General features: G+C 41.7%; 1 protein-coding gene across 6 annotated transcripts in view; it reads right to left on the bottom strand.

The window, feature by feature from the left end:
* Nucleotides 1-3,135, bottom strand: part of Sanbr (SANT and BTB domain regulator of CSR) — a 59,111-nt gene extending 55,976 nt beyond the window's left edge. For 2 of the 6 annotated variants that reach the window (XM_021177240.2, XM_029483708.2), the window contains exons 1-2: nucleotides 2,979-3,135; nucleotides 692-821 (exon numbers count right to left, since the gene is read on the bottom strand). The gene's annotated coding sequence lies outside the window, so the exon portion shown is untranslated. Of the gene's footprint in view, nucleotides 1-691; nucleotides 822-1,014; nucleotides 1,053-2,597; nucleotides 2,897-2,978 lie in introns of those variants that run through there. The other 4 variants (XM_029483703.2, XM_029483705.2, XM_029483706.2 and 1 more) reach the window with 4 other exon arrangements.
* Nucleotides 3,136-15,983: the final 12,848 nt, after the last annotated feature.

Genomic DNA, 15,983 nt, shown 5'->3' with positions numbered 1-15,983 from the left:
CCTTGTCTCATAAAACCAAAAAAAAAAAAAAAAAAGAAAATAGGAGATGCTCTGTAGAAAAGTGTGGCATAATGTAGGGCAAAGATGACTAACCGACCAAGAGCAGTGTGCCCAGAGTCTGAAGGTCCGGTTTGAGTTTTAGCAACATCACAAGCCACATTAAAAGCCTATGACAGACAGTACAGAGAGGACAAAAAAGATCACCTTGTGAAGATAATAAAAGCACCTCCCGGAGAAATGAGACGTGATATGTAAAGACAAAAGATACTTCCTAGGATTGTGACATTTAAAATAGCACACTGAGTAGAAATGTAGAAGCAGTTATTACCACTAGGTGGTTGTTTATATAAACAGGGTCATAGGGCATCAAATGTCAGCTAAAACAATACAATCCTATGTGTCTGCATAAACATTAAAAAGCAACAGTTAAGAGCACTTGATGTTATCACACAGAACCAGGGTTTGGGTCCCAGCAACCAAGTGGTTTCTTACAACTGTCTATAACTCCAGTTACAGGGCTATAATGCCCTCTTTTGGCCTTCATAGGCACTAGACAAATATATGGTGCATCCAGATACATGCAAGCAAGCAAACACAAGGTACACATAAAATAAAAACGAATAAATCTAAAATACAAAAGAAACACACACAAGAATTAAGGATTGTAAAGTTATAGCTTTCTGAGATGTACCTTACTGAAGGCCCAGTACAATGTATGAGTTACAAGTATAGATTCTGAAGTCAAACTGTCCAACTTTCTATCTTGGTTCTACCATTAAGATATTGTCTAGTTCAGATAATCCGTGTCTCAGTTTCCTCATCTGCAAAACAAAGGTCAAACCATAGGTGCTCTCTTTCTGTGATCCTTGGTGAGAAGAATCACCTGACACAGTGAGGACTGGATGTCTGCAGCCGTAGCACGTCTGAGATTCTTAAACAGATTTGTAAAGATAACAAAACATAGCATGAAGTATGCTGCCAATAAGAGGAATAAAACAGGCTATGAATACTTACCAAGCGTCTCCATTTCTAGCAGCGCAATCTGGGGCTTGCTATAAGGAAAGTAATAACTACTTTTAAGATTATTGTGAGAATTAAACAATACCATAAAGGACCCAGCAGTGTCTGGCATGCAAAGTGTGCAACACAATTTATTATGGCAATTGTTTTTCCTTATCCTATTTTGGCTGTTACTGACATAAAAATTTTCAAGAATTTTGTTGAATCCCTTAGAAAGCACTGCCCAGAACAGAATTTGACTTTTATCCACCTGGGGTAGGTCTGGCTTTGTAGTCCAGGATGGCTTCTAACTAACTCATGATCTTCCTGTCTTAGAGCACAGGGATTTCAAGTGTGTTCGGACACACTCAGCTCTTTGATTCCTCAAAAAAAAAAAAAAAAAAAAAAAACCGGCAAAACAGATAGTGCCAAAAAATGCTTGCTGACTTAATAAAGTCTCAAAGCCTTAAAGAAACAATGTATCTTTTGGAACCCACTCCAAGCCGAAGATTTATATGAATATTTAAGTTCACTGTTCAAAAATAAATGTGAAATCTTAATTTTCAGTGAACAAAATGTTGTTCTCTGCTTACATGGGTAATGTGTGCATTCCTTTTCCTGAGGACAAATGATTTGGAAAGCGGTGTTTAATTATAATTTGTTTGGACCTTAGGAGACATTTGGGATGGGAATGGAGATGTGTGAGGCCCTGGGTTGGACAACCAGCACTCGAAAGGAGAAAAGGCGACTAAACAGTTTAAAGTAGAACTCAAGACAAAGACCCCTTGTGTTCTGCTTTTTCACTTTTAACTTTCAGTTATTTAATTAAAATTTATTTTCTGTTTTTGGTGGTGGTGGTGGCACAGTGTACTCCACAAATGAGCTAAGTTCCCAGCACTTAATTAAATTAACAAGAAAGCTGTCTCCATCAAATTCTTAAAAACTTGTATATTTCAAATATAATACTCATTTATTCATGGTAATGGATGATTTAAGTAACTTGGGTGTGATTTTTTTTTTCTGTTGACACAATTGAATCTTTCCAATCAAGGGAAAAAAACTACTGTGTATTCTAGTTAAACTAATCTATGAGAATGTTTCCTTTAGGGTATGAATAACTAACATACAGTCTTAGAACAGCTGGCACATGCATCTCATTCTGGAGAAAGGTATAAACGAATAAAAAACTATGACCAAAAGAAAATATCCAAAACTCAAAATTATCCTCTCATGCATGACACCATACTTTAAAAGTGTTTAAGGCATAATATATTTAGTAAATAAATAACATTATTTACTAAAATATAAAAATTCTATTGTTTTAACATTTTACACCTTTAAAGAACATAACCTATTCCTTATTTTGGTTTATTCATATGGACAAGCATCTGCTTTTCATTTTTCAATGAAAAGGGGGCTCTTGATTTTTCCCTAGGCAGAGGAAGGAGTGGAGGCGGGGGTGGTCACAGGGACAGGTGGAAGGCCTCTGGCACAGCAGAGGGAGGCTGTTAGTCCTGCTCCACAACAGACTTCCTGGCTCTCATCCACACGTGTGACCCAGCCGGTTGGCTCTGATTCTGAAAGACATCACTGCCCACCCGGGTAAGTAGCCCTTCCAAGCCCGGGTCCGAGGCTCCCTTCGCGGCGCGTCCTCGGGACCGGGATTCCGCGGCGTGGGCACCGACTCGAGGCGCGGGCTGGAGAGGAGCAGACAAAGGCATCGGAAAGCAGCCTGGCGGGGACTGTGAGGGCCGGAGTCCGGCGACCGAAGCTGGGCTCCGTCTCCAGGAGCGTAGGCGAGGGCGGCGGCGGGACGGGGCGGCAGGCTGCGCCCGGGCGTCCGCGGGCTTCCGGGCAGCGGGGCCCCGCACCGCCCGCCTGCCCGCCAGCCCGCCCGCTCGGATGGGCAGCGGCGCTCCCGGCCCTCGCCCCACTCCAGCTTCCGGGTGGGTGCCCCAGCCTCTCAGCGTCTCTCTCACCTCCACAGGGCCGCGGCGGCCCTCACCGCGCCGGTGTCACCTGCAGCGGCCAGCACCGCCCGCGCTCGCGCCCAGAACGGCGCGACCCGGCGCACACGCCAGGCTGAGGCGGCCTCACGAGCCGCGGCCGCACCCGCCTGCGCCCGCTAGCCAGCCGCCCAGCAAGAGCGCCGAGGGGCGGGGCCCGGCCGACGCGTCCGGGCCAATCGCAAGCTAGCGCCGCAGCAGAGCATCCAATGAGCGACGAGCTCCTGAAGAGGGCGGGTGCGGGCGGTGCCAGAGCGCAGCCCACCGCTGCACCGAGCCTGCTCTTCACCCTGCCCTCTCTGGCTCGTTCTCTCTGGCCTGTCGCAGTGCAGCGTCCCCACTTTCTCAGCGTCCTGTCTCTTAGCAACTAGGTCCTCAGCGCTTGATCTTGAACGTGGGAGATAAAGGGAGCTCGAATGAAAAGAATAGAGTAAATCTTTCCCTGTCACTCATTTTGCTATAAGCTGCTTAGGTTCAACAGAAAAAAATATATGCTTGGATAGGGCGTTGGCTGGCACTTAGAAATATACTGTAAACTGAAAAGCTGGCGACTTCTCAGATATAGTGTGGAAAATGTTCCAGTGTTAAACTTGGAAGGCTGATTGATGTTCAGTCTTACAGCACTGATGGAAATGTATTAGTGGCCAGATGTGAGTTTGCGTTGGCAATCACTCCATGGTTCTGGCAAGATTAAACTAAAACAGTGTCCACTAATAAACCTGTTTGCAAGCAGAGAAAGAGACAGAGAGAGAGAGAGACAGAGAGGGAGGGAGAGAGAGAGAGAGAGAGAGAGACAGAGAGAGACAGAGAGAGACAGAGAGAGAGACAGAGAGAGACAGAGAGAGAGAGAGACAGAGACAGAGACAGACAAAGTGTAAGCTGTATATCAAAAAGAATATAAGTAACTCTCAAGGTTATGGTTTCAATCAAATCTTCATTTCTTTTTTTTGTTCCCAGAGGAAGTTGAACGTTTGTTTGGTTTTGTTGTTGTTGTTTATTGTTTTCTCTTCAATCGCCTTATCTGCCAAGGCTTTCCTCCTACCACTCAAATAGATCTCCCTTCCCACTGTGGGGAGGTAATGTGCAGGTAGAGTCCAAATTGTGCCCAAGGAATGAGGCTTCCACATTTGATAATGGGCCTCAGACCTTAGCGAAGCTCCGAGTAGCACAGTGAGAAAAGCACTTGGGTCACTTTGCAGGCTCAGGCTTCCTGCTGGGAGCGAATGGTCCCTGTCTTGCTCTCAGGAGAACGCGTGTTCACATTCAGCTTGAGCTTCAGTGGCTGCACATAGAGCTTTCGACCTCCAAGTCAGACAAGTGTGGCAGCAGATAAGCCACGGTTTCTGCTTTATGAATGCTTCATGATGCCCAGGTTTTTGTAACCAGACTTGTGAAGGGCTCATTTGTCAAGTTAATACACGCAGTAAAGGAAGCCTACCATCCATGGAACATTTAAAAATATATGCCAGGTATGCATCGGTTATCTACCTTAATCAACATGGCACACTACGAAGGTTATACAATTACTTTTTTTTAAAACAATAAAATAAAAGATAAAACAAAAATTAACACACCAGAATTGGACAAACAGAAGAAAAAGAGACAAGAGAAAGCACAAGAAACAGAGACCCACTTGCTCACACAGCAATCCCATAAAAACACTAAACTGAAAGCTGTAATATATGTGCAGAGGGCCTGTTGCAGCCCTGTGCATGCTGCTTCAGTCTCTCAAGTTCTTGTGTGCTTGGTCATGTTGATTTAGAGGGCCTTGTTTTCTTGGTGTCCTCCGTGCCCTCTGCTGCTTACACTCTTTTCTCTTCCATGAGTGCCCTGTTCTCTGAGGAGAGGAATTTGATGGAGACATACATACCATTTAGGGCTGAGTGTTCAGAGTGCTCTCTCTCTCTCTCTCTCTCTCTCTCTCTCTCTCTCTCTCTCTCTCTCTCTCTCTCTCTCTCTCTCTCTCTGTAGTTAGTTAAACTCTAGGTCCCTGGTCTCAGTTTCTTGGTCAACTAAGCAGTGTGGGGTATGAATTTTGTCTTATAGAGTGGGCTTCAAGGCAAATCAGACACTGGATGGCTATGCCCAAAAGCTTTGTGCTACCATTAAAATAGTATATCTTCTGGGCAGGACACCCTTGTCAGTCAGAGGGTTTGTGGCTGAGTTGGTGCTTGTTTCTCTTTTGGTATCATGCTGAGTACCTTTCTGTACTAAGGGAACTAGCACACAGGGGTGAAGGCTCTATGTGGGCACCAGCTTGACTTCTCCATGTTCAATGAGTTGTGTAGGTGTTGTCTTCAATAGTAGGTCCTTGCTGTCAGTTCGTGGAGAACAACCTATAGTCCTGACAACAGCCCGAGTTGTTTGGGGATTCTCATGAGACACATTTGTTCAACAACTCAATTAGATGTAGCTCAATCCCAGGCCTGGAAGCTTCATTTGGTGACAGAGAGATGGCCAGTTGGGGCTCTGTCTCCCATTATTTGGCAGTTTGATTTAGAGCACCTTCATGTATGTGTATATTTTAGGAAGTTCTGCTGTATTAGGTTTTCTACTATTCAAACGGCCCTTAATTTTGGCTGTCTCTCTTGGTATTCTTTTCCTGGTCCTCTCTCCCCTTCCCTTTCCCTCTAGAGCCTCCCATTCCAGCCTCCCTCATCCATCCATAACTATCTATTCTGTTTCCCTTTTCTAATAATCCACACGTCCCTCCTCGTTCCTTACTCTATACCTAATCTCTGTGATTTACGGCTTCTAGCTGGGTTATCAATGACTTAACAGCTAATATAAGTGATGTCTTTCTGGATCTGGGATACTCAGGATGATTTTTTTCTAGTTGCATCCCTTTGCACACACCTAGAAGTTCATGATTTCATTTGTTAATGACTGATATCTCATCATATACATTTTCTTTATCCATTCTTCTGTTGGGGGACATCTAGGTTATTTCCAAGTTTTTGCCTGTTATGAATAGAGCAGCAATGAACATGGCTAAGCAGGTGTCTCTATGGTGGGATAGTGTCCTTTGGATATATGCCAGTTCTGGCTAGTTGTATGTCAACTTGACACAGCTAGAGTCATTGGAGTAGAGGGAGCCTCAATTGAGAGATGTCAGGAGCAATCATAGGATAAGCTAATAACTAGCAGGTGACCTTCTTGAGACGGTCTGCCTCAGATTAAAATAATCGACAGATTTGCTCCCATAGGCAAGAACCAAGAGAAAATCATTTTAGGAAAGATTCCTGCTGTTAGTATGCTTTTCCTGTTATTATTAAACATATATAAGAATCACTAGGTATTAGCCCACCCCTTTGAGCAGATCTCAAAAGATCTACGAAGATGTACTCTCTTTTAGTGATACTATGTAGACAAATAGATGACTTCTCAATTCTTTATGATGATACTATAAGAACTCCTAAAGTTATATCAGTATTTATCAAGCTCTTTTATAGTAGGACTTCTTTTAGGTCCTTTTCTGATATTCAAAACTGCAATGAGAACTCTGTCAGTCTCCCATGTAAATTGCTTCTGATAGTAAGCAGATTTCTACTACTCAGAGCACATTCCAACAGGTTGTAAAACAATTAGCCAAAGGTCATAACAAAGGGAACTAGTGATTTACTATAGGTGCTAACACAGAAGACAAAATATTGACAACACTTCACTAATAACTTAGTTATGTTTTTTAACTCTCACTGAACCTGTGGAGCTGAGATAGGTGATGAATGTTTAGCTAGTTACTCCTAACGGATATGCATGTAAACATTCACTGTTGTAAACTTCTATTTCGATTTATGATTTCATTTTATGTGTTAACTTGTGATGAACTTTTTATCATGTGATCATGTATTCTGAAAGATGTATAAGTGCTGAGGACAAAGAGAGGGACAGGGAAATTTTCCTTGCCCTGATTAGGATCTTCCAGTTTTCCCCCTTTTTCTTAGAGAGCTTTCATAGGAAACTTTTTACTAGTTGGAAATAAATGCTAAAATCACTTTTCAAAGTGTCCCCTTTTCTTCCTGCAACTACAACTAGCAGGCTGAAAGTTAGAGCCCCACAGTCCTTGCTGAGATAGAAGAATGCCTATTTTACTTAATCCTTTGCTGTTTTAGGATGAGGTGCTAAGTGCCAGAGACTGCAGTTTCTGGCCTCAGAGGAACACAGAAGGCACATCAGCTACAACAGCAAAGTAAATTAGACTTAGATAAGTAAACTTTTAATTATTATACAGCAACCCTAAATATCTTGTAAGACAGAAGTCTCACCCTCATATCTTTTAAGACAAAAGTCTTAACCTTCACTAATGCTCTTCCCCCTCCACTGCCTCAAGAGGAACCCTCAACAAAAAAAGATCATCACTCCAGTGCTGGCCTCGTGCAGAAAAATGCCTTAATAAGATCAGGGCATGGTGGTGCACATCTTTAGTCCCAGCACTGGGGAGCCATCGGCATAGAGGCATAGAGGTATAGAGAGGCAGAGAGAGGCGGAGGCAGTCTATGTGAGTTTGAAGTCAGCCTGGTCTATTAAGTGAATTCCATGACAACCAGGGCTATACAAAGAAACCATGACTTGGAAAACAAATAAGCAAACAAACAGATAAGGCAGGCCTGTAGAGTATTGTCTTTTTCTTTCTGTCTTCCCTCTCCCTCCCTTTTCTTTCTTCTTTCCATTTTTCTTTTTCTTAACATTTTTTTTTTTTTTTTGGACAGGGATTTCTTACCTGGGGGTTGCTCTATAGACCAGGCTGGTCTTGAACTCAGAGATATACTTGCCTCTGCCTCCCAAATCTAAGTATTCCACCTCCCCAGTGGAGGTTTTGCAGCTCTGAGGGGAAAGGTATCCTGGCAGTCAGAAGCCAAGAAATACCATAATGTCACAACACCCAGCAAATCCCACACAAGAGATTTATTAGCAAAGACACAAGAGTGGTGTGGATGAGAGAAGCAGGAGGAAGGATTTATATAAGGTTTCTTGGGGGCTGGAGTCATGCAGGGTGGCCTGATCTTGAGCTTTTTTTTTTTTTTTTTTTTTTTTCCCTTTTCCTGTGAGGACAGCCCTGGCCACTCTCCCACTTTGAGAGGCTGGAAAAAGGACATGGAGAAGTCTGGGGTCAGGGCTACCTGTTCACACCTCAAGGGGCTTAAAGGTGTGTGCCAGCATCACCAGGCTTGAGTATTTTCTTAATTAATAACCAGTGTGGGATGGTCCCCAGTACACTGTGGCTGGGATTACCCCTGGGCATGTAGGTCCGTGGGCAGAAAGTAACCTAAGAAAATGAAAATAACCCTAACTAAAACAATGCCTATTTTTGGTTGTTAACACACAACCAAACAATGGCTATTTTTGGTTGTTAACTTGACTACATCTGGAACTAAAACTCCCAAATGAGTGTTAAACCTGTGAGGGAAGTTTTTCTTAATTTGAAGTAGGGAAAATTAATTTCTAATCCAGGTCTTTTAAATAGGATAACACGAGACCTTGGGCTCAATCTCTGCAGCCAGTCCCACAACACCCAGAGGAAGCTCCACTCCCAATCACTCTAACATGACCAGGATCATAGGATCAGATGTGAGGATGACACAACATCTACCCCAAAACTTGAAGTAACTAGGATCAGTGGTACCTAGGTACCCAGGAAATCATCCGACGAGTGGCACAGGATGCTTCCGGTCTAAGCTGGTCTGAGCAAACTCTGCAGCCAGTCTCACAACACACAGAGGAAGCTCCACTCCCAGGCACTCTAACACGCCCAGGATCATAAGATCCCAGGATCCCAGGAGCTTGGTCACATCAGAATCTCAGGGTCCCAGAGGTAGATTGACTTCTAGGAGCTGACATACTCAGGATCCCAGGATCCCAGGATCCCAGAATTATAGGATCACAGACAGCTGAACTCTGAGGAGTTCTGACACAACCAGGATCACAGGAAGGACAGGCCCCAGTCAGATAGGGAGGGAAGGTAGCACTAGAGATAATCAGATGGCGGGAGGCAAGCATGAGAACATATGCAATAGAAACTAAGGTTAATTGGCATCATCAGAACCCAATTTTTCCACCACAGCAAGTCCTGGATACACCATCACACCGGAAAAGCAAGATTTGGATCTAAAATCACTTCTCATGATGGTGATAGAGGACTTTAAGAAGTACAAAAATAACTCCCTTAAAGAAATACAGGAGAACACAGGTAAATAGCTAGAAGCCCTTAAAGAGGAAACACAAAAATCCCTTAAAGAATTACAGGAAAACACAATCAAACAGGCTAAGGAAATGAACAAAACCATCCAAGTTCTAAAAATGGAAATAGAAATAATAAAGAAATCACAAAAGGAGACAACCCCTGTGATAGTTTGTATATTCTTGGACCAGGGAGTGGCACCATCTGGAGGTGTGGCCTAGTTGGAATAGGTGTGTCACTGTGGGTGTGGGCTTAAGACTCTCACCCCAGTTGCCTGGAAGTCAGTCTTCCACCAGCAGCCTTTGGATGAAGATGTAGAACTCTCAGCTCTGCCTGTGTCATACCTGCTTGGATACTGCCATGTTCCCACCTTGATGATTATGGACTGAACCTTGTAAGCTAGCCCCAATTAAATGTTGTTTTTATAAGACTTGCCTTGGTCATGGTGTCTGTTCACAGCAGTAAAGCCCTAACTAAGACAACCCTGGAGTTAGAAAACCTAGAAAAGAGATTAGGAGTCATAGGTGCAAGCATCACCAACAGAATACAAGAGATAGAAGAGACAATCTCAGGTGCAGAAGATACCATAAAAAAAATTGACACAACAGTCAAAGAAAATGCAAAAAGCAAAAATGTTCCTAACCCAAAACATCCAGGAAATCCAGGACACAATGAGAAGATCAAACCTAAGGATAATAGGTATAGAAGAGAGAGAAGATTCCCAACTCAAAGGGCTAGTAAATATCTTCAACAAAATTATAGAAGAAAACTTCCTTAACCTAAAGAAAGAGATACCCACAAATATACTGAAGCCTACAGAACTCCAAATAGACTGGACCAGAAAAGAAATTCCTCCCGACACATAATAAAACACCAAATGCACAAAACAACGAAAGAATATTAAAAGCAGTAAGGGAAAAAGGTCAAGTAACATATAAAGACATACCTATCAGAATTATACCAGACCTCTCACCAGAGACTATGAAATCTAGAAGGTCCTGGGCAGATGTCATGCAGAACTAAGAGAACACAAATCCCAGCCCAGGCTACTATACCCAACAAAACTCAATTACCAAGCTATTCCATGACAAAACCAAATTTACATAATATCTTTTCATAAATCTAGCCCTATAAAGGATAACAGATGGAAAACACCAACACGAGGAGGGAAACTACACACTAGAAAAAAGAAGGAAGTAATCTTTCAACAAACCCAAAAGAAGATAGCCACACAAATATGATCCCACCTCTAACAACAAAAATAACAGGAAGTAATAATCACTTTTCCTTAATATCCCTTAACAACTCAATTCCCCAGTAAAAAGACATAGACTGGATATGTATATAGGACCCAGCATTTTGCTGCATACAGGAAACATACCTCAGTGACAAAAGGCAGACACTACCTCAGAATAAAGGGCTGGAAAACAATTTTTCAAGCAAATGGTACCAAGAAAAAACTTGCTGAAGTAGTCATTCTAATATCGAATAAAATCAACTTTCAACCAAAAGTTATCAAAAAAGATAAGGAAGAACACTTCACACTGGTCAAAGACCAAGAAGGATACTCAATTCTGAAAAATCTATGTTCCAAATACAAGGGCACCCACATTCATTTAAAACAAACAAACAACAACAACAAATACTTTACTGAAGTTCAAAGCACAGATTGCACCTCACACAATAATAGTGCTCCCACACTCCATTCTCATCAATGGACAGATCATGGAAACACAAACTAAACACAGACACAGTGAAAATAACAGACGTTATGAACCAAGTGGATCTAACAGAGATATTTATAGAAATTTAATCCTAAAGCAAAAGAATATACCTTCTTCTTAGCACCCATGTAACTTCTCCAAAACTGGTTACAAGACAGGCCTCAACAGATACAAGAAGAATGAAATGATTCCATGCACCCTATCAGATCACCACGGACTAAGGCTGGTCTTAAATACCAACAAAAACAATGGAAAGCACACATATACATGGAAGCTGAACAATGCTCTACTCAATGATAACTTGGTCAAGGAAGAAATAAAAAAAGAAATTAAAGACTTTTTAGAATTTAATGAAAATGAGGACACATCGTACCAAAACTTATGGGATACAATGAAAGCAGTTCTAAGAGAAAAACTCAGAGCTTTGAGTACCTCCAAAAAGAATCTGGAGAGAGCTTACACTAGCAGCTTGACAGCACACCTGAAAGCTATAGAACAAAAAGAAGTAAATACACCCAAGAGGAGTAGATGGAAATAATCGAACTCAGGGCTGAAATCAACCAAATAGAAACAAAAAGACTATACAAAGAATCAACCAAACCAGGAGCTGGTTCTTTCAGCCTGGTCTACAAAATGAGTTCCAGGACAGCCAGGGATATACAGAGAAACCCTGTCTTGAAAAACAAACAAACAAACACAACAACAACAACAACAACAAAAGAAAATCAACAAGATAGATAAACCCTTAGCCAGACTAACTAGAGGGCACAGGGACAGTATCCAAATTAACAAAATCAGAAATGAAAAGGGAGACATAACAGAATCTGAGGAAATCCAAAAAATCATCAGATCCTACTACAAAAGCCTATACTCAACACAATTGGAAAACCTGAATGAAATGGACAATTTTCTAGACAGATACCAGGCACCAAAGTTAAATCAGGATCAGATTAACGATCTAAACAGTCCCAGATCCCCTGAAGAAATAGAGTCATTAATAGTCTCCCAACCAGGGGCCTAGCAAACACAGAAGTGGATGCTCACAGTCACACAGTCAGCTATTGGATGGATCACAGGGCCCCAAATGGAGGAGCTAGAGAAAGTACCCAAGGAGCTAAAGGGAACTGCAACCCCATAGGTGGAACATTATTATGAACTAACCAGTACCCCAGAGCTCTTGACTCTAGCTGCATTTGTATCAAAAGATGGCCTAGTCGGCCATCACTGGAAAGAGAGGCCCATTGGACTTGCCAACTTTATATTCCCCAGTACAGGGGAATGCCAGGGCCAAGGGGTGGGGGTGGGTGGGTGGGGGACTGGGGGGGGGGAGTGTATTGGGGACTTTTTAGATAGCATTGGAAATGTAATTGAGGAAAATACCTAATAAAAAAAAATAGTCTCCCAACCAAAAAAAGCCCAGGACCTGATAGGTTTAGTGCAGAGTTCTATCATACCTTCAAAGAGGACCTAATTTCAATAGTTCTCAAACTATTCCACAAAATAGAAACAGAAGGTACTCTACCCAATACGTTCTATGAAACCACAATTACTCTGATACTTAAACCACATAAAGACCCAACAAAGAGAACTTCAGACCAAATTCCCTTATGATTGTTGATGCAAAAATACTCAATAAAATTCTTGCAAACCAAATTCAAGAACACATCAAAATGATCATCCACCATGATCAAGTAGGCTTCATCCCAGGAATGCAGGGATGGTTCAATATATGGAAATCCAGAAACATAATCCACTATATAAACAAACTCAAAGACAAAAACCACTTGATCATCTCATTAGATGCTGAGAAAGCATTTGAAAAATCCAACACCCCTTTATGATAAAAGTCTTAGAAAGATCAGGAATTCAAGGCCCATATCTAAACATAATAAAAAGCAATATACAGCAAACCAGTAGCCAACATCAAACTAAATGGAGAGAAACTTGGAGCAATCCCACTAAAATCAGGGACTAGACAAGGCTGCCCACTCTCTCCCTACCTATTCAATATAGTACTCGAAGTCCTAGACAGAGCAATTCGACAACAAAGGGAGATTCAAAGGAATACAAATTAGAAAGGAAGAAGTCAAAGTATCACTATTTGCAGATGATATGATAGTATATATAAGTGTCCCTAAAAATTCCACCAGAGAACTCCTAAACCTGATAAACAGCTTCAGTGCAGTAGCTGAATATAAAATTAACTCAAACAAATCACTGGCTGTTCTCTACACAGAAGATAAATAAGCTGAGAAAGAATTTAGGGAAACACCCTCCTTCACAATAGTCACAAATATTATAAAATACCTTGGTGTGACTCTAAGGAAGTGAAAGATCTGTATGATAGAAACTTCAGGTCTCTGAAGAGAAATCGAAGCTCTCAGAAGAAAGGTCTCGCATGCTCATGGATTGGCAGGATTAGCATAGTCAAAATGGCTATCTTGTGGAAAGCAATCTACAGATTCAATGCATTCCCCATCAAAATTCCAACTCAATTATTCACAGAGTTAGAAAGGGCAATTTGCAGGCTGGAGAGATGGCTCAGCCGTTAAAGGCTAGGCTCACAACCAAAAATATAAGAAAGGGCAATTTGCAAATTCATCTGGAATAACAAAAAACCTAGGATAGCAAAAACTATCCTCAATGATAAAAGAACCTCTGGTGGAATCACTATCCCTAACCTCAAGCTGTACTACAGAGCAATTGTGATTAAAAAAAAAAAAAAAAAAAACCAAACAAAAAAAACCCCTGCATGGTACTGGTACAGGGGCAGGCAGGTAGATCAATGGAATAGAATTGAAGACTCAGAAATGAACCCACATACCAATGGTTACTTGATCTTTGACAAAGGAGCTAACCATCCATTGGAAAGAAGACAGCATTTTCAACAAATGATACTGGATCAACTGGCAGTTAGCATGTACAAAGCTCAAGTCTAAGTGGATCAAGGAACTCCACATAAAACCAGAGACACTGAAATTTATAGAGGAGAAAGTGGGGAAAGGCCTTGAAGATATGGGCACAGGGGAAAAATTCCTGAACAAACAGCAATGGCTTGTGCTGTAAGATCAAGAATCAACAAATTGGACCTCATAAACTTGCAAAGCTTCTGTAAGGCAAGGACACTGTCAATAAGACAAAAAGGCCACCAATAGATTGGGAGAGGATCTTTACCAATCCTAAATCAGATAGGGGACTAATATCCAATATATATAAAGAACCCAAGAAGTTGGACTCCAGAAAGTCAAATAACTCTATTTAAAAATGGGGTACAGAGCTAAACAAAGAATTCTCAACTGAGGAATTGAGAATGGCTGAGAAGCACCTGAAAAAATGCTCAACATCCTTAACAATCAGGGAAATGCAAATCAAAACAACCCTGAGATTCCACCTCACACCATTCAGAATGGCTAAGATCGAAAATTCAGGTGACAGCAGATGCTGGCAAGGATGTGCAGAATGAGGAACATTCCTCCATTGTTGGTGGGATTGCAAACTTGCACAACCACTCTGGAAATCAGTCTGGCGGTTCCTCAGAAAACTGGACATAATACTACCAGAGGATCCAGCAATACCACTCCTGGGAATATATCCAGAAGATGTTCCAACTTGTAAAAAGGACACATGCTCCACTATGTTCATAGCAGCCTTATTTATAAAAGCCAGAAGTTGGAAAGAGCCCAGATGTCCCTCAACAGAGGAATGGATACAGAAAATATGGTACATTTACACAATGGAATACTACTCAGCTATTAAAAACAATGAATCCATGAAATTCTTAGACAAATGGGTGGATCTGGAAGACATCATTCTATGTGAGGTAACCCAATCTCAAAAGAATACCCATGATATGCACTCACTGAGAAGTGGATATTATCCCAGAAGCTTAGAATACCCAAGATACAATTTGCAAAACACATGAAACTCAAGAAGGAAGACCAAAGTGTGTATACTTTGTTCCTTTTTAGAAAGAGCAACAAAATACCCATGGAAGGAGCTACAGAGACAAAGTTCAGATGACATCTAGAAACTGCTCACCTGGGGATCCATCCCATAAACTACCACCAAATCCAGACACTATGGCAGATGCCAACAAGAGCTTGCTGACAGGAGCCTGACATAGCTGAGAGGCTCTGCCAGTGCCTGACAAATACAGAAGTCGATGCTCACAGTCATCCATTAGATGGAGCACAGGGTCCCCAATGAAGGAGCCAGAGAAAGTACCCAAGGAGCTGAAGGGGTTTGCAGGCCCCTAGGAAGAACAACAATGTGAACTAACCAGTAACCCCAGAGCTCCCTGGGACTAAACCACCAGTCAAAGAAAACGCACTGAGGGACTCATGGCTCTCTAGCTGCATATGTAGCTGAGGATGGCCTAGTTGGTCATCAATGGGAGATGTGCCCTTGGTCCTGTGTAGGTTCTATGACCCAGGATAGGGAATGCCTGGGCCAGGAAGTGGGAGTCGGTGGGTTGGGGAGCAGGGGAAGTGGGTAAAGGATAGGAGATTTTCGGAGGGGAAACTAGGAAGGGGATAACATTTGAAATGTAAAAAAAGAAAATATCCAATAAAAAAGAAAAGAAAAAAAGGAAGATGATGAAAAAAAAGAAGATAAACGAATGTCATACAGTGTTGCAGACTACAGAAAATCACATGTGATTAAGAACGTAATTATCATACTTAGGACATGTTTCTTTGAGAAACTCTCCAGTTTTCTTCTGAAAAACAAGCCTTTACCATCTATTGAGTTTAAATTACCATTGAACAATAAAAGAAACACTCTTCATAATAGCACAGAGAGGAACACTCAGGCATTCATGTTGTACTTTGTGAAGCATCTATGGTAAAGTATTTCTGTTGCAATTATAATGCATTGTACAGACTTTTGTGAAATGTGCTGGTGACATACAGTAAAGCAACGCGAGTGTTGTAAAGAAAATGACAGGATGTTTGATCTTACTTATTGCATTTAGACCATGACGTCTGTTGTGAGAAACAGTCTTGTTTTCTTCTTAAACACAGTGATATCGCCTAATGTGTTTAATCAAAGTGTACAAGTGAAAACAAACACTCTTCT

Source organism: Mus caroli, unplaced genomic scaffold (genome assembly GCF_978045245.1).
Source record: "Mus caroli unplaced genomic scaffold, Mus_caroli_1 scaffold_13, whole genome shotgun sequence".
Classification (NCBI taxonomy): Eukaryota; Metazoa; Chordata; class Mammalia; order Rodentia; family Muridae; genus Mus; species Mus caroli.
The sequence above is the reverse complement of the archived record's forward strand: the minus strand, read 5'-3'. Positions and strand labels throughout refer to the sequence as shown.